This window comes from Chroicocephalus ridibundus, chromosome Z (genome assembly GCF_963924245.1).
Source record: "Chroicocephalus ridibundus chromosome Z, bChrRid1.1, whole genome shotgun sequence".
Lineage (NCBI taxonomy): Eukaryota > Metazoa > Chordata > Aves > Charadriiformes > Laridae > Chroicocephalus > Chroicocephalus ridibundus.
Window position 1 is genome coordinate 70,600,798 of NC_086316.1, and position 23,147 is coordinate 70,623,944.

Here is a 23,147-nt window from a genome sequence, read left to right on the forward strand (position 1 = left end):
TCAACGATGGCACATACGTGCCCTTACACAAGGGCAGAGAATACATCAGTTAGGGTACGCTGGAGTTGGATTCTACTTTTTAAAGGTAAAAAGGAGAAATGTCTCTCATACAGCAAAGAGGAGCACATATAAAACGCTTGTTTACAGCGCCGACCAGCTAACTATGCCTATGTGTAACATATGCATGGTTCCTAACATGGAAAACTGCCAGTGCCTCTTCAAGCAGCAGTTACGTGGCGAGGCAGACTCAGTTCTCAGCTACGAGTCTGTGTAGTAAGAAGCGCTATGGTCCCAAAGAGATGGTGATATTCAGGCATGTTCCGTCTTCCCACTCGCATTCCCCTGGAGTGCTGAGAGTAATGGTCCGTAAAGCACCACCGCAGCCTATTAGACAGATGGCTGTGTGTTGCTCTCCCTTAGATCACTGGACAGAAAACGGGGGATCTGTAATGAAAAGCTGAAAGCTCTACGTCCCACAATCCCCTTGCATGATTTATAACAATCATCATAATTTAAAGCTGGCAACCGCAGACTGGAGTGCTCGACTACTATTGTTTTAGTAGGACAATCAGACTACCCATTTTGGGCTTTTACAATTAACTTGTTACATGCATATGTTATCACTTCCTAAACAGTAATATTACCAGACGGAGAAATTCACCAGGGAATAGGAACAGGAACAATATTCTGAATACAATTCCTAATCCGAGCCCCAGTGAGAAATCCTTTATCATAACACGTATTTAACGCAGAAATATAATTTTATGAACCTTTATGGTAATCCATTTTTTTCCCATTCCAGTCCTAGAAGAGAAATGAAGGAAGGTCTTTAAAAATAAACATATAAAATTCCTGAACACTAAGATAATTGCACGGATGTTTAAGTAATCCGTCAGGCCCTTAAAACTTTAATTAATACTCTAAGGTACAAAGACACCTACTGCCAAAGCTAATACCATCCAGCTACCTGCTTTGTTGCTAAGTTAGGATCGCGGATTACAGCAAGATCCCTTTGTAAGCATGTGTGATGAATCATCCAGAACTGTAAAAAGGTCATTCTTTTCTTACACTTATCTTACATTCACTTTTGTGGAGAGATTTGTCAGGAACACTAATAAATTAATTCCACACGACTGACATGCAGCTGTGAAGCATACAGAACACCACGATAAACATCACTTCACTCCCGTGCACCGTGGTGTTACACACAGCATGAGGGATGCAGAAGAAAGCTTCTTTTATACATCCCCTTCAGGAAAAAAAAGATGAATCACACCAAGTGGGCAGCCTAGCAGTATTTACTCTGTAAAATAACTATGAAGAAAAACACAGGGTCACCTGGCACTTTTACTAAGGAATTTGGATGTTTAATGAACCACAGATTTAAGATCAGATTTAAGATCAGATCCTTTCCTATCTAAGCAAATGGCATCACACCACCGGCTGACGTCAGCTGCGTTTACCCTCTGTCCTGCATCACTGGGGGTTTAAAATGAGCTGAATGTTGTACGTAGATCCTCCCTCACCGCTCAAATCCCTCCTTCACAATCACGTTTGTTTTACTGCAGCTCTGACCCTGAAGAGACACCAGCTCCTCAGGGGGATATTCGCTGCTTGTTTACTCTGGGCTGGAGATTTCATCCAGCCATCCTTGCAGCTTGCTCTCATTACTGCCCAGTAACATCTGCCCAAAGCGTTAAGGGGAGGGCATGGACCACCAATCCTAATGCAACTGCAGTCGCAGAAATGAGTCTTGTAGTAAAATGAAGGTTTTTGCAAACAGTATCACTATTAGCTACCACTTAAACACAGCAGCAACTGTATTTCTTGAAAATTTGTCTTCTAATCAAATAAACTACGAGCACTCGAGAGCAGTTATCTCACTGCCGTGAGAAGTTACCAACACCCAAGTGAGCAGCACCTCTTCAGACACTTCCCAGGCGCTGATGGCTGCATGAGCACGTGGGTCTGCTTCACTACAAAAATCAAATAGTTATTTGAAACCACCGCTACCGCAAACACAGTGCTCATTTAAAGAGTACTGCTGTCTTTCAAAGCATCAACAGATACTGAATTTGGCTTTAACTGCATGAGAAGCCCAAAGGGGTTGGGCTTATGCCAGAGGGCAAATGTGTTGTGACCAGATCCCTGCTCAGCTGAAATTATAATGGAGACAAACAACATCATACAAACCTAGCTGGCTTTGATACAACAGTCTTCAAGTGAAGAATGAAGAAGTCAAGTGAACTTCCCTTATTTTCTCTGAAGTTTAAAAATATAAATACTTAAGTAGTTTACATGAGCGTCAAGTTTAAATAAACCAAGTCACTATGGGAAAAGAAGAACAATAACTTCGGCCACCCAGAAAAAGATCTAATGATGAAGTGAAAGCCTGAAGCTACCAGACACAGTTGCTTAAGATAAAGCAGAGGTCTGAATTTCCATTAGTTTAAGATGAACAAGATCACGCCACAAAGTGTGTGAATTGAGTTGGTCTTTTCTTGTTTCCCTATATCTGTTACATACTTATCTTATTCTGACTGAGAATATCAGGGATCCACGATCTCGTCAGACAGCATTTAGCTAAAAATAAGAGTATGTAATATTAAAGAGGAGAACATCTCACAATTGTATGCATCACACAACTTAAGTGCAGTTCAAGAGCCTGACAAATAATAAAGAAACATTTTTAGGCTTCTGGAGACTCAGGTTTCATGCCCACAGAACTGTCAGTGGTTTTCTAGAGCAACACTTGCAATTCTTGGGCTTCTTATTTCTACCCCAAATCTTGAAGAACCTCCTGGTGTTTATTCTTTGCTGAGAACATAAATTTCAGATATTCCAAAAGCATATAAAAAGCATTCCACAGAGATGCAAATTATTATCCTTTGTTTCAATATCAGCCACTATTGTTTTCAGGTGTATTCTCTTCCCGCAAAACACCCTTGTATTTCAGCATTATATTAAAGTTTCTTTTATTTAGATAGTCCTTTCCATTTAGGCCATCCTGCTTTGAGAGTGGTTTACTTGATAGTTGACAGCTTTAGAAATGAATCACTACCTAAAGAAAACTGCAAATTAATTTGCAATTTGGCAGAGCTACACAAAGACAAAAAAACCCTTTCTATTTAAACAGATAATTGTTCTTTACAGGTGGGTCTTCAACATGAATACACTCAAACCTTTCATATCTACCTTCTGTGTGGGTAGATTACCGAAAGGCAAAGATCTATCACCATCCATAGAGACTGGGCTTGCGGTAACCAAACAACTCCAACGAGAACTGTACCATTTCTTTATTATTGCTCCATCCTCCAAATCGTTTAGGAGCAAAATTCCGTAGCTGCATCAGCTGCACCAGAGCACAGTGATCAATCTCTCCTTGCTCTAGTCTGTGCTGGGGGAGAGGCACTGGCAGCCCTGGACGGTACGTGGAGACAGCACTTGCAGCAGGTACCAGAGAAGGCACCAGGAGCGTATCAGCTTCCACAGCAAGTGGCCTATACAGAGCGTATTGGGATATGAGTCCCAGTAAGGTTTCTGCACAATTTTCCAAGGAGTTTTGACAGGTCTGCTCCAAAAACATGACTGATTTCAGATATTTTCCCACTGCAAACTCGTACTGCTGAACACAGCTCACACTTAATGCAGCCATGATGTTTAAAGGAGCATCCTGTTAAGTGCAATATATGTCAAAGGTTTTTTTCATATAAATGCTATGTATTCATATTCTGTCAGTAGTAGTAGTAGTACCTGATACACATACTCAAAACCAATTGTAGGCCGAAAAGCTCATGCACTGAAATCCTGGACCAATAAAGCCAATGTGGAGATTTTCTGTTTGGATGCTGTTTTATTTTTAATATAAGTTGGACCACCAGGCGTCTTCTGGGGAAGCTGATATGTATTTATAAGATTTTGAATCCAATTATGATCTATCAATCTAGATGTAAGTACTGACCAGTGACACAGTGCTGGTAATCAAAGGCTGAAGTGATGCAAGCACGATGTATTCCAATTTGAACATGTTACTTCATTGAGTGCCAACACTACAGCACAGCACCAAAGCGTACACACGATTCAAGGCATCTTGTTGTCAAATATGATGTTCTGGGAAAGCAGACCTTGCTAAGACTAAACTGTAACATTTAGAGATTAATTATGTTACTGAGAGAGTTTTCATAGTGGTTTGATACTACCAGAAACCAATTACACAATATAATAAGCACAAGAAAAGAAAAAGAAAAACCTTGGGTGATGTCCCTATTGGAAAGCCATTAAAACCAGCTGTTTTGTGTGATTATGAAATTGTTGTATAACATCTTACTTACAGAACTGCAGGTAAGTTTCTAGGTTGCTACAAAAAAAGAGCTTCTGGGATCATAATCACATTCTTTACAAGTTCTGTGTAAATGGAAATACTTTTTAAAAGCACAGTGAGCTATGCTGCAGCGTTATAGAAAAATACGTCTTGAGTGCAAGATATTGGAGATTGCTGTAAAAAGAATCTAAGCAGGATTTTATAAACTTGGAATTTTTAACTTGACCAAGAGGAAGAGTGTAGATGGGATTAAGAAATGCAAAACCAGGATGGAAATTAGATGAAATGAGGCATTAGGTGAAAATGTCTACACAATCACAATATGCTATAACAGAAGCCAACTCCTCTTTCTCTAATAGCTCCCTCAGGAGTCTAACCTTAATATAAAGTACATGAGCAAGAGACATCAAGCAGCCACACAGATGGTTCTGCAGTAATAGTGACACTATTTAGCTGTGGCTCACCTCCAGGTGTAGGCAAGAACAAAAAATTTCAGAAGCCCAATTATACATCAATGGAGGGAAAAAAAAAGTCTTATTTCTTGCAGGTGAAAAGTTAAAAAACAAAACCAAAAACAAACAAACAAACAAAAAAAAACCAAAAACCAAAAAGCCAACAGTAAAAGAAATTTAAATAGAGGGAGTGCCACACAGAGAATTAAGAATATTAGGCAAGGGTACTCCAATTACCTAGTTTCTAAATATAACCCCCCATTTCTTCAGTGTACTCTGTGACAGTGTTGATCAGGCGACATCAGCAGCACAAATTGGTATCACCACCCCCACACATCTGCACTCCAAGTCCCTGCCCACAGGTGATGATTCAGAAAAGATTTAGTGGAAAAAAGATGCTCAGTAATAAATGGTGTACATTGACAAGTAGACTATCCCTACAGAAATCCATGTTGGAGCCGCTGAAGGAAAGCCCCCATCGCACAGTACGTCAGCAACAGCGAAGAGTTTTCCCTGTCTCTCCAGGCTTTCTTGTTGTTACTCACCTGCTTTAAGGATAGAGCCAGGCACCCTCAAAAGTCACAAAATGTAGCAGAACATTTGCTTAGTGAAAGAAATTGAAATTGAAATTAAAATTAAAATGCCTTTCTCTGCTATTCAAACTAGACCTCCACTGAGTCAAGACTTTCCTTCTGTTCAAAATCCTTGGCCAATTTGGCCTTAGCATCCATCTGGATGTCCCTTCCTCCATAAATGGGGCTCACGATGATTGCTGCTTTTCACTCAAAATGTTAGAGGCCTGTCCACGTCTTGACCACCGGCTTGCTGAAGCCATGCTGACCTCCGTATGGAAAGGCAGAGGAGGAGCAAAAGGACCAGCATCACATCTCCCCCCCCGGTCTGGGTCTAAAACCAGCCTGGGTCTAAACAGCGCACGGGAATGCTCCCAGACACATTGTCCCTGGAAGAGCATTTATCCAGTTCCCATGAAGTTTGGTTATCTCTAGAGATAAACTGTTGCCATGATGCCTGGTGGACGCCCAGCTTGGGTCAAGTACCACAGCTAAAAAAATAATTCTTAAGCACTCCTTAAGAGCAAAATATTTTGACTGTGAATAGGAGGGGCATTCTGCACCAGCTTGTCCCAGTCCCAGGCATGCTTAAGGTAGCAATACTTAGTTCCCAGGCAGCCATTTCCACCCGCTGGAGACATCAACCTCAGAGGGATGCTGCAGTGCCATTTTTAAGGGTCTGTGGTATGACAGCAGGAATGCTGCAGCTGTGCCTTCCCACTCCCAGCCCTCACTACCAATAACTCTGCCGCTGCCCAAAATACATCACCCAGGGAGGCTCCCATCCAGAAACAACAAAAGGATGACAACCAAGAGCAAAAGCGTTCAGCAAAAGCACTTGTTGAAAGTATTCCTGGCATGGAAGGATGCATGACTGGACAATACTGCCTGGCCCTGTTTAACATCAGCACCATCCCATGGTGCTGTCAAGAGGGGATCCTAGTAAAATCATGGGGAATTGCAGTGTGGAAGAGAGAACAATAATTTTTAACATGTTGAGAAAAATGCAAATTACCAGTTTTGAATAGTGTCAATCACACCAGCTGTCAAGCCATTTTCAGCAGAGATGCAGTTCCATTAATAAACAGAAGCTATTAGCAAGGACCAAAACTGGAGGTCTGTAAGAGGGCATGGTGGGAACAATCCACAACAGAGTATGCAGAATGCAAAATTTTGAGAATGAAAGAATTTACAGGCCTTTTAACAGTCTATAAAATCCCTAAGTTCAAAACTCTGTTTACCATACTATTGGATGTTCAAAAGAGCTACAAAATGTTTACCATTTTCTATTACATTTGAAGTACTCTGTAAAGAGGGGATCTTTTATTAATCACATTTCTCGCCACATATATTGAACACTAATATATTAGTCTGTAATAATAGCTGGGAAAGAAATGCTTAATAATGGTTATTACTTATACAGAGCAATGGTACAATAAAAGCACATGGTGTAATTTCTTCTGCTGGTTTTACAACTACATATGCCAGGATAAGACTTCTATGCTACACTGATGTTCCATCTTTAATGGACCAGCTGCGGGATGAATTATTTTATTGTACCCCTTGTCCTTTAGAACATTTACAACTCCATTGGTTGGATTAGTCACTTGTAAAGCACACGTTGAGCTATAAATTTTGAAACACTCTAATCTCATGTCCATTTCAGATCCAGGACTGAGAGATTATTCCAACTAACTGATAAACTTGTAACAAAAGATTCAGGGTACAATTGTTCTGCCAAAATAAAGCTGGTACGCGCAGAGTGAATAAGGGCAGAAACCAGCCTCCAAGTCAGCACAGACAACCTCTTCGTAAGGGGACACATTAAAATCAGAATCTAGTTCACTAAAAACTGTTACTTAAACTTAAGTTACATCAACTAAAACAACCTGCTAAATTGCAGAGCTACACTTCCTTTTTTCCCATATTGTATTTGTCTCCTTTGTTGATGTAGCGCTGGATAAAACTGTAAAAAGGATACTAAAATGCAATCAGAAGCACAAAGCAAACAACACCCAGCAATAAAGACAGAATAATAATTATTTATTAATCACATCTTTACTAAGAATCATCAATTAGCATTCTTCTAGTGACTACCATTTTTTAGGTTACTTGTAACAAACCTTATTTTCCGCTGAGCGCTTGTACAGTATTTAGTGCAAGTCATATAAAACAATAATTACATCACTTGTGAAGTAAAAATACACAAAGGGAAAACAAAAAGATGTATCCCTTCAAAACCTGATTACTTTCCAACCGTTAAGTAGTTCAGCACTAAGAATCCAGCTGCTGAAATGTATGCAAAAGGAGACAGGGAACATAAAAACATGAGGTGAATGTCACCGCTGGATGATTTATGTCTAACATTATCCATTCTCTGACAATGGCAATCAAACCAAACCCCTGACTTCTAAGGGAATACTGAAGGTAGGATGGATCAAAGCACAACTCCCATCCCTTCTGTACTCAGCAGCAAAGCTGGCTGAAGTCTGTACCATGGGACAAGGATTCGTCCCTTGCTGTCTGTACAGCGACATGAGAATATAAAGTGCTTATAACTCTGAGAACAAGAGAGGGATGTGCTCTTTTCTGCCCCAGGTAAATAAACAATAATTAATTTGTAAAGAACTGATGACAAAGAGAGTTAAGCAAGTTCTGTGTCTCTATTTCTGGACAGCCTTTAGGCAATCCGGACAGAAAATTACATTTATTTAAGATCCACATAACTGTAATTCCTGGGTCCATAATCACATGTAAAATCAAAAACACCAAATGCTTTACAAATAAAAAGGCAGGAAAGGGTTTTGAGACTTTAATCTCACTCACTCCATCAAATAAAGAAAAAAAAAAATCAGAAAATTGAGGCCAAATGAGTGTTGGTTTTGTTTGTTGTTTTTTTGTGTGTGTTTGTTTCTTTTAAACTAAATTGATGGCAGCAATCAATAAATAAGTTTCAAAGAACTCTTTTAGTAAAGGCCAGGCCTAGCCAGCAGGTATTACATTAACTGTCATTATCAATTAGGACTCACCGGGAACAGACCTTATTTACAAAGCAGGAGTTCTGGGAATACACTTGTGTGTTAAAAGAACCTCCCGTATTGCTCCAGAGCAGCATTAGCAACGCTGAGTGCTGCTTCATTAAGTGCAGTGCACGGATTTCTTAATGGAGAGCAACTCTAACAGTCCGAGGGAGTTCATCTTCATCATCTAGTGTGGGATATACACATTCATGTTAGCAATTTCAGAAGTGAGACAAAACACTGTTCTTTTTATTTTTTTTCTTAAAAAAGGCAGGATATCATAATAAAGCGTAAACTGCACAAACATCCTTCATAGTTACACAGAATCACAGAATGGTTTGGGTTGGAAGGGACCTTAAAGATCACCTAGTTCCAACCCCCCTGCCCTGGGCAGGGACACCTCTCACTAGACCAGGCTGCTCAAAGCCCCATCCAGCCTGGCCTTGAACACTTCCAGGGATGGGGCATCCACAGCTTCTCTGGGCAGCCTTAGTTACTAACCTTTGCCAGCCTTTAGCGTGTTTACATGTAGCAAAGGAAGGAAGGACATTAAAAACTGAAAAATATTTCACCTTTGGAGAGCTATCTCACATTCTCAGTCCCTTTCAGACAGGCATTGATCACTTCACAGTTTACAATGGAAATAGCCAAACACGGGAAACAAAAGAGGGCAAGTATTTCTGACGAGTCATTTTTGTCTTTCTCAATAACTCCGTCCCCTCCCTGCTCCAAATGCCTCTTCCAGTAGATACAAACATCAGAAACACCTATTAATTAAGTCAGCTGTACTTTCCAAAAAGGTTGTCTTGTGGAATTTTGATGATTACAAAGCAAGTTACACCAACATAGAAATATCACCGCATCGCTGCAGCTGCATTCAGCGTAAACTCACAACGGGAGCCTACTCGCTACCGATGCTGACAGTCTGCACGGTAAGAAAACAAACCTCTATTTTTGGGTAATTGGGACACGAACAATTTGGTTTGGGGTGCAATAATATGAGTCACAGGTGACAAGGAGATAAACAGCACCATTCCCTGTGGGAGGAGAGGGCTCTGGAATGCTGTTATCGTTTGCACTAAGACATGGAAAAAGGATGCAAATAAATATATCAGTCTCTTTAGGGAGGAAAACATCTTAAGAAGTACACTTAAAAAGGCAAAAAACCCTCCACTGCAATCAGTTAAACATAATTGTCTCTCTTTTTAACAGACCCCATTTATCACCACCCTGATGGCGCCTATAAATTGCAAAGGGCAAAACTATTTTCTAGCTCAGTGTTCCTATCTTTCCCAATAAGTGCCACTGAGAATTGGATGGTTAAACTGTTGCATAAAGAAGCAGTAGAAAGAACAGAGGGCAACATGATTTCTTCACTTTTAAGAGCAGCTTAACTCTGAAACGCTCTGAAATTCCTGTACTTTAGTACGGTTTGGGTAACGTCCTATTAACCACGAGCACACTCATTCTCCTGAAATAACAATTTAACTGAGAGAATTCTAGCAAGCAAACACAACTGCTGGTTATTTTAACAGGAAAACTAGTTTTTTTTTTAATATACAAACAAGCATGACTCAGTCCTACACAGTAGTTTTACTACTGAGAACTTCCTGCCCCTTCCCTGCACTTGAAACGGGCTGCCCAACTCTTCCAAGCTAAAACACGCCTGGCTGCTCTCCCTCAGCACTGCACAGGCATGAAACGAGCCCTTTTCAGAGAGACGCATGCCTTCTCACCCGGCACCGGTGATTCTAGCAGTCGCTAATGCTTAAAAATCTCACTGCAGGACGGGGACCTAAGTAGCGTCCACACAGAGACAGAGCAACTAATATACAACATGTATATCTGTAAATCAGTTTGCTCAGAGGTTGAGAAAGAAGACGTAGAGAGAAAGATGCTGTTTCTGCTCTCTTTGTTTCGAGTAGCTGCAGCATTCATACACCAAAGACAGTCAATGGGACTGTATTAAGAAGTTATTTGACTTGCCAAGCTTACCACGGGCATTCAAGATTCATGAGGTTGGCTTAAAACCGTGTTTAAAAAATTAAGTTTTCTTATTTCTTCTGGGGCCTCAGCCTTTTTGCACATTTGCATGTTGCACAGCCACATTTGCAAAATTCTGTAGGCAGCAAGGAAGACTACAAACTTCCATTAAAAGCACTTCTTTAAAAATTAAATGCTTTCAGGCATTTTATAGCACCATGTGTAAGATCAAATCTGTACCAAGATGCTAAATGGACGTGGAGGCATACAGGGGGTAAACCGGACAGAATGAACCTTGTTATATGCATTCACCTCTTTTCAGCTCGCCCGTCCAACTCTCTGAAGATAACATTGTCAAGAAATAAGCAGGACCAACCAGAAAACGGAAGCTACACCTCCGATCAGGCATTTTTTTAACATTACTGAACTTCACAATATTCAAGCGGACAGTGTAGTTTTAAAAATTCAACCCCTTTATTACAGTCAATTGGCTGTAGCAGCAGCTCATACTCATCATCTCTCAAAAAGTCACCAGGCTTCCCTCAATTAGCTTGAACATAAAGGGTAGCACTCCTTTTGTGTACACTCTCCTCTCCTGCCTCATTTGCAAATTTTTAATTAAATATAAATAGCATTAACTTCCCCCAGTGATTCATTTAGCAGGTTAAAAAGTTCACTTGAATATACAATACTCATCTAAGTAGCCTGTGGTGCAGAGCAATTTTATGTGCCCTGTCACAGTGAAAATGGAATGCAAACTGATCAATGCTGTACAAAGAAAAAAAACACTATTCCTCAATACTGAACAGCCCCACCTTCGAAGTCTCTGTAAACCAGTCCTTATAATCCAGCGCTGCCTTCTGCCCTTCCCATCCCCCCGCCAAAATCAAGAAAATAACAGATAAAATAATCCAGCACCTGGACTGGGAACCCAGCCAAAACAAAGAACCAGGCTGTTCAACGGGAGCTCACCTTTTGGCACGCATGCGGACAAGGTCAACTTTAAAGGAAGAAAGAAGCCGTGATGTCCGAGGGAGGGAGACAGGCTGGAGGACAGGGGGGCAAGCTGTGCCAAGGAGAGCGGGTGAAGGTCAGGAGATGACTACTGGCAAGCATTGCCTGCCACAGCCCCTCCCAGCTACCACCCCTTCCCACTTGCCCTACAGGCAGAAACTCCCAGCTGAAGTCCACACCCACGTCCTACCTGCCAATCTCCCTGTCTAGGTATGCACCCCATCCATTCATCGTCTCTGGCAATTCAAATATTCCCATCCACAGTGCTAAAAAAATAAATAAATCAGTAGCAAGCAAATGTCCACAACCCATCCCACCCAGCACTCTCACAGCAAAAAGAGAATGATCACCCTCAGCACAATTTGGGAACTGTGCTCACGTTCGATTTTCCAGGAACGAGCCCTCTGACAGAAAGAGGGAATAAACAAGAAAATGTGTACAGGGATCATCCGGAAGTTTAAGGGCAAAACTGTGCTGAGCGAGAGCAACAGCCCTGTGTACCCAAAAGTCAACAGTCAGATTCCAAGTATTTTGGAATATGAACTCAGTATTTCTTTGGTTAACAAAGTTTACAAACCTGAGTTGATGCCAGAGACAAAGGGAACATTCTCATTTTGCAATAAACCTCAGGGAGAGCAAAAGCCCTCAGAAGGGCTCACCCTCTAGCTGAAGCAAACTTGCCTGCCAGATTAGGAGCTGTATTTGCAAAGTTTTATAAGTAGTAGTTAAGGCCAAAGGGGAAGCTGTACTGTCAGAAGCGTGGTTTGGCCACCACACTCATCCCCTTAATCCATGAAAAAAGCAGTGCCAGGATCTTTACTGACCAAAACCCAAACAGGACTTTGAGCGTTTGCTCTGACAAAGCACCGTGCCAGCCACAGGGCACCGATGTCACCCTAAGGCAGCTGTGGGACCTGTCCAGATCCACAGCTCAACCTGTTATGCCACCCCTAACCTGGAAATTAAGATGGATTTTGTGTATTCCACTAAAGCATTTTCCAGCCTGAAGCTTCTTCTAACATGCATTTATTTGGGCAGCATTTAAACAAAAAACAAACACCCCCCCCCAAAAAAAAAAAAACAAACAAAAAAGTGATTACATTTAGGGATTTCCCATGATTCAAGACAGTTTTTTCATTGTTTTATTACAAGATTAGATGTCAGAGTGCCATATTCTACCACTGACCAATGTAAGTAAGGAGGAACTGCCTAAACAGCAGTTTAAAAAAATAATAAATAACATGGACATGTTTGGGGTAAACCACAACCTGAATGCGAGTCAATGACAAAATGCTGTTACCAAAGACAGGCCTCTGCTTTGTTTCTAAAATAATTGTTTCTTACTAACCTTCTTAGTGTGTGAAAAGATACCTAATTACTGACCTTCTTACTGTGTAAAAATAGTCACTGAGATGATGTTACAGACAGTGATAATGAGGAGACAATCAGAAGCAGCTAATCACCAAGGATGGGATAATAAAAAGTAGTTAATCACTTCAAGGTTTTTCTATACATCAAGTATGTACTCCTATACCAATTAGGTTAGAGTTATGGCTACTTCAAAGAACATCCTTATCATCCTCAAGAAGCTGGCAAACTTACACTAAACTTTTACTGTCCTGAGATCACTCACTGCCTTAAAAGGATAGTGTGAGGAAGGGTCTCCTTACCCAAATGACCACCGAGACACTCAAGCGTGCACAGAAGTGTTTTACCAACGCAGCAAAACTTGATACGCCTGTGCAAGAAGACCATTCGGTCATCCTGATGAATATGTGAGCCTAGGTGGAGTTATGTATTAGGTAGGTGGGATTATGAGAATATTTTGTGTATAAATATCCCCAGTAAAGTGTGCTAGATTTGTGGGTTTTCCCCCAAGCACCCAATGTCGAATAAAGCAGTATCTCCTCTCTAAACTACTTTTGGTTTCCAGGGCTTTTATTTCAGGTAACAATGCCATTGTCTCAAAGACACTGGGAATTCTGTACCGCATTAACAGGAGCGCCACATGCGAGGGGGGTGATTAGTTGCCCCAGTCTCAGGTACTATTAAACACCGCTTTCCCTTTGGGCTCCTTCTCCTTTCCAAAGCTGTCACCAAACCAAAGAGCGTGCAGAAGAGGGCAATGAAGATACGACGTTCAGAAAACCTGACCAGCAGAGAAAGGTTGAGAGAGCGGCATTTGGCTTATGGAAGAGACGCGAGACTTTTTGGGGAGCAGGAGGAGGGAGGCAAGCACAAAGCCTGGAGATGCTGCTGCAGGGGAAGCAGTGGTTGGTGGCTGCTGGGCTATCTCCTAACAGCAAAACACAGTTCAGTGACAGATCCTCTTGATGTGATAATTCAACTGCCTCCATTCATACGATATATAATTTTATAGGAGGACTGAAATCTTTATTTCCAGTCAATTCGTGTTGGTTTATGCATTACAAAGTAAAAAGTATTTTAATTTATTTGAATACACTTGAAAAATATTTTAATTTATTACTTGAATTTAGTTGAAATTACTTTTGTTTAGCTGTTTTCAACTCATTAAAATCATGCTTCAGACTGAAAAATTGATTTTAATTTAAAATGTGTTTAACCAATCCAGCATTTATGAATTATATTGCCCCAGCTACTTCTAAGAGATTAAACTATTAGTCTAATTCAACCCAAAATTACTAACTGGCTTGGTTTCTTGAAAATTTTGTTTTCCCAGAAAAGTTATTGCCTTATTTCATCCAGTCAGAGGCAAGCTTATAATGAAAAGCTTACATACTTTATTGCACAGAAGACAGTAATTATCTTAACTCTAAATTAAATATTCAAGGATTCATACTGGCATACCTCATCAGACAACATTCAAAGTTCCCTTAAAACCTCAGATTTTAGAAAAACGTTTTCTTACAGATATTTTAGCAAGGCACAAAGAGGCAACTAGTGTCAGGGAGTCTCAGGTTTCAGTGGGCATACAGCCAACAAAAAAAACATATTAAAAGCACAAGTAATGAGCATGCAACACAGCCACATGCAACTGTATTTGTTTTGTTTGGCACCATAAATTATCCTGCCATTCCTGAGTGCCGCCTGACAGCTCTCCAGGGCAGGTATCTTCATACTTGTTTAGCATAGTTGACGGAATTGCAAACTATGGCTACTGTATTAGTAATAAATTATTGTCACCTGAGGCAAGAGTCTTTGCTCCTGTTTATCGCAGCAGCCGGCGCATACCAAGGAAATTCTGCACATACCGTTGAAGAGCAGGCACTAAACTGAGGGGGCCAAAATAAGGTTTTAGGCTTATCATCCTCAGTAGAGTCTTTACAGAAGGGGAATAATTCCAGTATCTAGTGCAGATACTTAGTATTACATCATGTGAGCACTCTTCAGAAACTTTAACAAACTTACAGCATCACCCAGACAGACCGGCCACCCCAAGGTCACTGAGCCCTGCCCACCCCTGCCCGACTGAGATTTGTCTGCAACTGCAACGCCCTGGCTGTAGAGCTCCCGGATCCCTTGTCCCTGGATATAGAAGCCTCTGGGTCACACAATGAACGTGGACCACCCTGCAGGTGACACCCCAGTGTCCCCCCTGCGCCGGGGGCTGCCTCCAGCCCCGTTCCTGTGACAAGGCTGGCAGCACCCAGTACGTGGGGCTGTCGAAAGACAGCTTCGTGCCTGGCCAAAACCAACCTGGCTGTGGGCCGCTGCCAAAAGGAGCTGACTAGCCCTTCCTGATGACAAGGTAGCCCACTGCCATGGGCTCCCAACCTCTCCTGCTACCAGGCAGCTGTGGGACCAGTTGCCTCAGCCCAGTGGAAAACCTGCTGCCAGCCAGGGATGCGGCTCAGGCACCCTACACCACAGCGTACGCTGCAGCCCCCCCGGCAGAGAAACGAGAACCTCCCCAACTAGTCAGTCTTACATAGAATATATTTGCCTTTAATTTCCAGCCACGGTCTTCGAACACATTTCACCTCTGAATCTATCCAAGCAGCCTGTGTACCGACACGCGCTCCACAAAGCTGCGTCACTCTTCACTGTGGTGACTCTGAAGATTTACCTTCAGACTGAGGAACCACAGCTCTTTAGGGAGGTAACAGGCTTCTGGTACTCCAGCACATTGTCAGGGTAGTCGAGTTGTCAATTGACAGTCAAGTGTCAAGACAGAACAAAATCTCAAGAGGAAGAGTGAATGCCAGCTGGGAAACTTTTTTTTCCCCACCGATGCAGTTTCTATTTACCACCAGCCTCAGTAGAGCTACTGTAGCTCGCTGGTAGTGTATCTCTAGGGTCAAAACTGCAAATCTGCTTCTGTGTACATCTGTATTTAGGAATTCATGCGTATAAAATCTGGTATGCACACATCACATTTTCCTTTGGTAAAACATGCCGCAGTATACAGAATACCTGCAGGAAAAAAAAATCACACACTTACATGCTCTGAAAATAACCAAATATGCCTGATGACTAATTTCCAGTTATGAAATGTAACAGTCTCATTCCTTCAGGACAAAATGGTTACTGATAATAACAGATGAAGCAAGCTATTTTTTCAGAAAGGAACAAATTAATATATCCACACATTTTTTTCTCCCAATATTTCTCTACTTCACAGTTTGGGGTTTTTTGTTGGCCTAGTTATGGAGGCATTTCAGCCGTGTGTTTAAAAAAATTAATCAAATATATTTTCCTGTCTATGAAACACCTAGGAATATGCCAGAAAGTAATTTGGACTGACAAGCATATAATGAGATGTGAGCTGCAAGTATTCAGTTTTTAGTCTGGAGAATAAAACACTTAACAACAGACATGGAATGCTTTTGCTCCAGCTCTTTCATGCATAGCTGGCACGACTAATTTGAAAAAATAAGAGAACATGTGCCAATCTACTTTTCAGGCAGAGTTCAGACAACTGAGGAATTCAAACAGAGGAAAGAAGATCAGACTAACCACACCAGGTGCCTACATTAACTTTGCAGAGGAAGAACCAGAGCATCAGTGATCCTGCAGGTAAATCTCCATGAAGAGTCTGCTTTGCACTCAGGGCCTCCCAGACTCCCGTTTTTGCTAAAAAGTGAGCTTTTCTGAGATTGGTGAAGAAGTGCTTGTTTCCTGCAGACAGGTCATCATGTGGCAGAGACCAGAGTCAGAAATTAAGAATAGCTAAGAGAATACCTACTGGTGTTGTTCGGTTAAGTTTTTCTGCATTTATGAAAATAACTTTTAAGCAAATTTGTCACCACAATCTGAATTTTCTGAAAGGGTGCTGAATTTTGAGCAGATGCCTAGATTTCTAGTATGGTATGGAAAACCTCAGAGTAAGCAGATTTGCTAGTGAGTGACAGGACGTAGAAACTCTCCCTTAAATCTTACCAGAAGCAGAGTTCCTCAGGCTCAGCATGCTGATGAACAACACAGGAAAAATTTATGATGGCAGAAAGCTGTTCTTTTTATCATGCAACTTGGCAGCAATAGGTTATCAAATGCATATCCGTCCCAAATAATGCTGGCACTGTATTTCAATTACTTCGCAAAGTAGCTGTGCAGGATATTACTGTCCTGTGCCTCACAAGGCAGGCTTGCTGCCAACTGGGTCATGCAATAATCAGCAAACCAGACTGCAGAAAGGATGCTAGATTCCTCCCAGCAGCACCTACCATTAAAGCAATTACGTATATTTAGTCAGTACAGTGCTGGATTTTCACTTCTTTATTAACGAACTGCTCAAGGGGGTCTGATCAGCAGATAACTTTAATGGCCTGACTTCATACTCGGCCATGAATCTTTAATTCATGTAAACCTTTCAGCTCAGGCTACTGCCAAAGAGAACAACTTGAGGAAAAGGAATAGTCTGTTTGTAGGCTCCCTGGACTCTTGCGTTGGATACGTTATCCGTGAAATACAAGCAGCACCTGGGCTTATTAGTAATTCCAAGACTGCATAAAGACTAAGAGTACAATATGTTCAAAACAACACCCAAACACTTGACAAAGTATTCCCCTGCTCTAAGAGAAAAAAACCCCATTAAAATAACAGAACAGCTGTAGCGGTTCTGCTATGGTTTGGAAACCAGTGCCATGAGCGCAGGCTCTGGATGCTCACGTCTGGCCGAGGTCTTTCTGAGCTCACTGTAGAGCCCGCCTCGCAGTCACGGCTGGGGATATGGCCCTGTTCCTAGCCACAAGCTGCCTATCGCTTCCAGGAGCTACTGCTTGGGAAATGCAGACTGAATCTTTCAGTCCTGCCCTACAATCCCTTTTTCACAGCTACACTAAACTCCCAAATAAAAGGTGCTGTACACAGTCCCAGAGCTAATAGGTGGGAAACACTTTCCTCATAAATATTGTTTCTACCTGCTTGCTTGTCATTCAAACTGTAGGGTAGTCCACAGGGTATTAATAAGCCCCTACGATTAGGCTGATAATTGACTTTGAGTAATTTCAGAAAACTAATCCCCCCAGTGGTGGTTGCTGTTCTCTCTTGCTCAGCATCAGCATCTGGCAACAAGTGATTCCACTGAGTAATCTTGGCAAAACTTGGAGAGATTGTTTTGAATTTCCTTCACAACTACTCAATGCCCAACTGTATTAACAGCTGAAGATGAAACACTACTGTTGTGGGTCTTCTTGATCCCATGATAATTAATTCTAATGGTCCATGTGGTGCTTCTTTACCATTTCAACATTTGCCTAAATTTATTACGATTAAATGACTGTGTTTACCACAGTGACCTGCTGGTAATGAGGGGAAGAAGAGCAGCCAGCATTTAATGACCACGGATACATCTTTGAGCCAAACAATGGCCAGAAATACTAACATCCAAAGTTTTTAATGCTATCTGCAGAAAGCTCCCTATCTATATCCCAGTATGACTCCCAAGAAAGGAGTTACAAGGATGGTTTTGAAACCATCATCCCACGCACACCAGACACAGACAGGTCTGCAAAGGAAAAGTGGAGGAATAAGAGTGGTTATGTTTGTTTTTACTATTTTGAATGACAAAACAACACAATAAATGGCATTAGACCTGTTTTGTACTAACTGAAGTGCTCTGCTAAGACAAAGACAACGGAATGAATCGTAAGAGCAGTAGGGGTCAGAAGTCAAGGCCCAAAGCCAGAGCTGCCAGCAAGCAACTATTTATAATGTAGAACATCCAAAAAGGTCCATGCTGTTCATTTACAAGTATGTACACCTCATCCTTGATCTGCTGTGTTAGAATTGTGTTTATTGTCACGTCTCAGTCCCCTAGAGCATCCCAGAAAGCTTATTATGCAATGTAAAGAATCAACGCTAGGCTGTTCAGTGTGCTTTCGGTGCCTTTTTGTTGTTGCTTTTCAAGTGTCTGAATTCCTCCACTATTGTTTGTGTGGTTATAGCACCTACAAATCATTGCCAGCCCGCTGCCTACGAACTGCACCAAAAGAACAAAACACAGATTAACATTCATCTTACCCCAAAAGATGCCTTATTTCTCTCCAGTAATTGCCATAATGAACAGGGTTGCTTGTTCAGGCTTCCTTCTGCTCTCCATTGGCTCGTTTCCACCTCTGCCAGTGCCACGCTTCCACCACCAGCTTCTGCCGCGCTGCTCTCTTAGGGACACTCAACATGTGGGCTTTATCATCTGCTGCTTCTCCTGTGCTGGTACCAGAGGGAACCGATTCCTGAGCTCACATCCACGAGCACCAACTCAGAGAGACCTCAGCTTCTGCTCAGCAGCCACCCAGGGCGAGTGGCCGGGGAGGAGGGGGGGATGGCACACAGGCGGCGATACTCAATGGGCAACTGGAGCCCCATTTGCCGTCTCCCCAGGCCGAGCACAGCTCAGCAGTTTCCCCGAGCTGGCTTCAGTCTGTGTTGTCTGGAAGGGATCCACAAGCCACAGCTTGTGAACAACTGCACTGCTTCTGACCAGCAATGTTAACAGCATTTTTTAAGAGCAGCTATCTGTCTTGTTAAGGTAGGGAGTAATCAGAGCATCTGGAAAATACCAACCTAGGAGGATACGAAGCAACACCACAAACACAGGGTTTTGCTGGTGCCCACCAGAGCCACCCTGCCAAGGCGCTTTGACATGGCAAGTGATAAAGATTGCTCATTCGCCCTGTAAAAGAAGCCTCTGTCAGTCCTTCCACACTTTCCCTAAGCCAAATTCAGGAAATCCTAACCAAAACTGAAAGCCAACTTTCAGTCAGAAGAGCTGGAATAAAGCGAAGGAAGTAACTTTGCTAGGCCTATTAAAGATAACATGAGGCTCAACATGCATTGTAAACAATAAAGAAACACACAGTTTAATAATCTGGATGCATTTTTCTTCGTTATGGATTGATCCGTTAAAGGTCTGCTGAAATTTTACTATACGTCCAGTAAGCTGTGGAACACCGTTTTGGTATTTGGCTTTGTCAATTATTTAATATAGCTACTTAAAAACAGGCAGAAGAAAACAAGAAATCCTCCTACAGAAGCCTCTGCAAGTAATCTGCCCCCTTCTCCCTCGTGGCCAGTATTGACTCTGACAGAGCAGAGTTTGAGTGTTCCTCCCTCCTCTCTCCATCTGTTACCCTGCACCCTCTCTGGCAGGCTGGATCACGGCAACTTTTCCACAGAGTAAGAGTCAGTAACTCTAATAAATGTCACGCTAGTAGGTGACAGAGGCTTTCAACCTAGACAGCCTACAAAAAATGACAACACAAAGGACATTTATATATACTGTAATATAAACATAAGAAATTTTTAAAACGGTTTATACCCCACTAGAAAGTGTTTAAGGGTTCAAAATTCAATAAAGAAAATAATTACATGCCTAAGCCTATTCAACTCTCACTCTCAGCTGAGCAAAGGTTTTGGTGTGTGGCTTCAGGGGCAGAGGAGCCTGGCCACCCGCAATGGGGCAGGTGAAAAGCCCCAAGAGCAGAGCGCTGTGTGACCTGCAGATCCAGAAGCCACAGCTGAGGTCTCTGCTCTGTAGTACTGCTCGATCTGAATGGGAATGAATGTATTTCTCCTGCCAGTTTTCACCATATCTGGTCAGTGCAGGCACCTGAGATGTAGAGGGTGGGAGGGATGATTCTTCTTTTGCCCATAAGGGCACACTTTTCGCCTCACATGAACAGGATTGCCAAGTCACAGCCTCTTGTCGGATCACGCTCCTTGGCAGGAACCTTTTAAAATCAGTTTTAAAAATCCAGACAAATAAATAACTAGTGAGAGACACCTCTTCTGTTTCAGCCCTAACAACAAATGATGCCAGTCATTTTTATTGACATCTTACATTTTTTTCACACTTCAGCATCAGTAAATAAAACAAAAACTGCAATATAAACAAACAGTATGTGTACCAACTGCTCACATATAAAATGAGTTGGTGAAAGACATCAGTTGTTTGATGCAAAGAGACCATCTTTCCATACCCTGTAATTTTTTTTTCTTTTTTTTTCTTTTCTTTTTTTTTTTTTTTTTTTTTTTTTTTTTTACGAGCTGTTGCATTGACAGGCTCCTACAAAACATTACAGCCAATAAACCATTTGGAAAACATAGCAGTGCAAGCCTCTGGCAAAATGAGTCCTACACTACCTAAAACATTTCTACTCCTACCACAGCTCTACCATAAAGTGGCATAATCTTTATGTCAATAGAAAGATAAAATCTTTAAGAAAATCAGCATGAAAATATAACTCTGGGTGCAATTCAGGTTACATTTGAATTTCAAAATCATCCTGAGAGTTTGGGATTTTTTTCCATGTTTTAGTCCAGCCATCTCAAACATCCTTAAACAAATCATTACACTTAGTCTTAAACTTGTCCTTTTGATTACTGGTCACATAATGTTCAGTTTTCCCCTTACGACAGTGGAACCAAACAGTTCAGAGTCTATAACTTCAGTCTTTCCAATATCATCCAACAGTTTCCCAGGCTTTCGTGTCCTGTCTTTCTACTTACGCACATTCCCTTTTGTCTCAGAAGTTATCCACAATCTGTATTCACTCCCTGGCTCTTGATCCCTCACACCATAAAACCTCCTCTCTTTTTGTGCATGATTTAGCAAACTGAAACACCTGTAGAACATGTTCGCTCACTGTGGAAAACCTCTTCCCTCTTCTACTCGGAGATCTCCTGTGGTTAACCTGACTCTCGGGTTCCTTAGGCTTCAGATAGCATTCAAACGATATGCCAAAATTCTTAAAAAATGAATTATATCTGCAATTCATACCTCAGCACATGAAACTATGACCCTGCATAACTTTGTATGACTGTGACCACAGAAGCTTCTGCATGAAGAATTCTGTCGTATTGTTCAATGTCAATGTGAACAATTAGTCAGGAGGAGTCTCTCTTCCTAAATCCTATGTTCTTTATAATGGGTGGACTTTTTATTCCCACGGGATCCATAAAGCTCTCTTGGGCTCTTACAGAGAGAGCGCTCTGCCGCAGTAGTATAATGGGAGAGGAAAAGGGACCTGCAAGAATTTTCACAATACTTTTGGTTACTTCAATAAAACAGTAACTTTTTTATAATTGGGAAAAAGCAATAAAAGAGGCTACAACAAATGCATTGGCGCAACAGCAAACAGCATTACTTTTTCCATCATGGCATTAAATGCATTCATCTATGCCACAATCTGGATGAAAGATACCAGGGCACAATGTTTTGTAATTTGTACATCCGATACGGGTTCTACGCAGTTATACACAGTAAGCCTGAAAAATCAGTGATGTGTAAAGCATCTTCATGCAAGTATCCTTGCTCTCCTCCTTGCTGCAGCGCAAGTTAGGCAGGCCCCTCACGTTGCTCAAACAGGTGAATGCGATCCTTCCTCAGCGTCTCCGTGGGCATCCCTGTGGTCAGCCAAAGCCTTAAGAGCGATCAAGCTGCATCCCCTGTAGTTAACACACTTGTGTGTGCCTTGTGGCAGACAAATTACATGCCACTGAAAAAAGCACGTCTGGACTCAGTACAACCAAAGAAATTCATTCTCTCAAAGCCACCTATTATTCCAAGGAAATTAGCTATTCAAGTAAAATACTAAACTCAGAACCAGCAGCAATGAGGCACAGGCTGCTTTACAGCAGTGACTGCTTCTTCTGAAATGGCTTCTGAACTGATATGGCCACCCTTATTAAATGCACCTTACTGCTGGAAGATACCAGAGCTCATCACACGGTCCCACAAAAATAGCCTTGCCCACAGGGAGGTGGAGGGGCCGTTTCTCCCTGTCCCAGGCCGCAGTCCCTCCATGCTGAACACGCTGTCCTGCACCAGCGGATCTGGCCAGTGTACAGGAGGGCAGCAGCGACCGTATCACGTAACAGGCGTCTCTCCCGTGCAGTGCTTGTACCACCACCCAGCATGTGCACACCCAGAGAGTCACCGCTGCTCTCCAAAGGTCAGAAATCATAGCTAAAGAGCCTAAAGTGCCATCTCACACCCCCTGTCTGATCCTATTGGACTAACAACATCTGACTTAGTTGTTAGAGCTGCTCTGTGCCCAAACTCAAACTGTCACAGTCATGACAAAAGCGATGGTTTTCTTGGGGGTTTCTTTATAAGTTCCATAGCGTTCCCTGGACATACCTTACTACACTCAGCCATAAAAAGTAATCAAAGCCAAAGATACAGCAACTCATTGCTTCTAATACCTCTTCTCTCGATCCTCATAACGTTGTGGCCACGGGTAAGAACAGTTCATCCACACGGACTGGACCAGCAGGCTGGCACTGTTTGGAACATGCACAAGTCAAGTCTGAGAAGTTTTAGCAGTTACGTGTGTGGATGAGCCAAAAACTACAAGCAGAT

At 42.0% G+C, this 23,147-nt stretch overlaps 1 long non-coding RNA gene across 5 annotated transcripts in view; it reads right to left on the reverse strand.

The window, feature by feature from the left end:
• Window positions 1–23,147, reverse strand: part of LOC134509028 (uncharacterized) — a 102,603-nt gene that overhangs the window by 73,281 nt on the left and 6,175 nt on the right. The gene's annotated exons all lie outside the window — the stretch shown is intronic.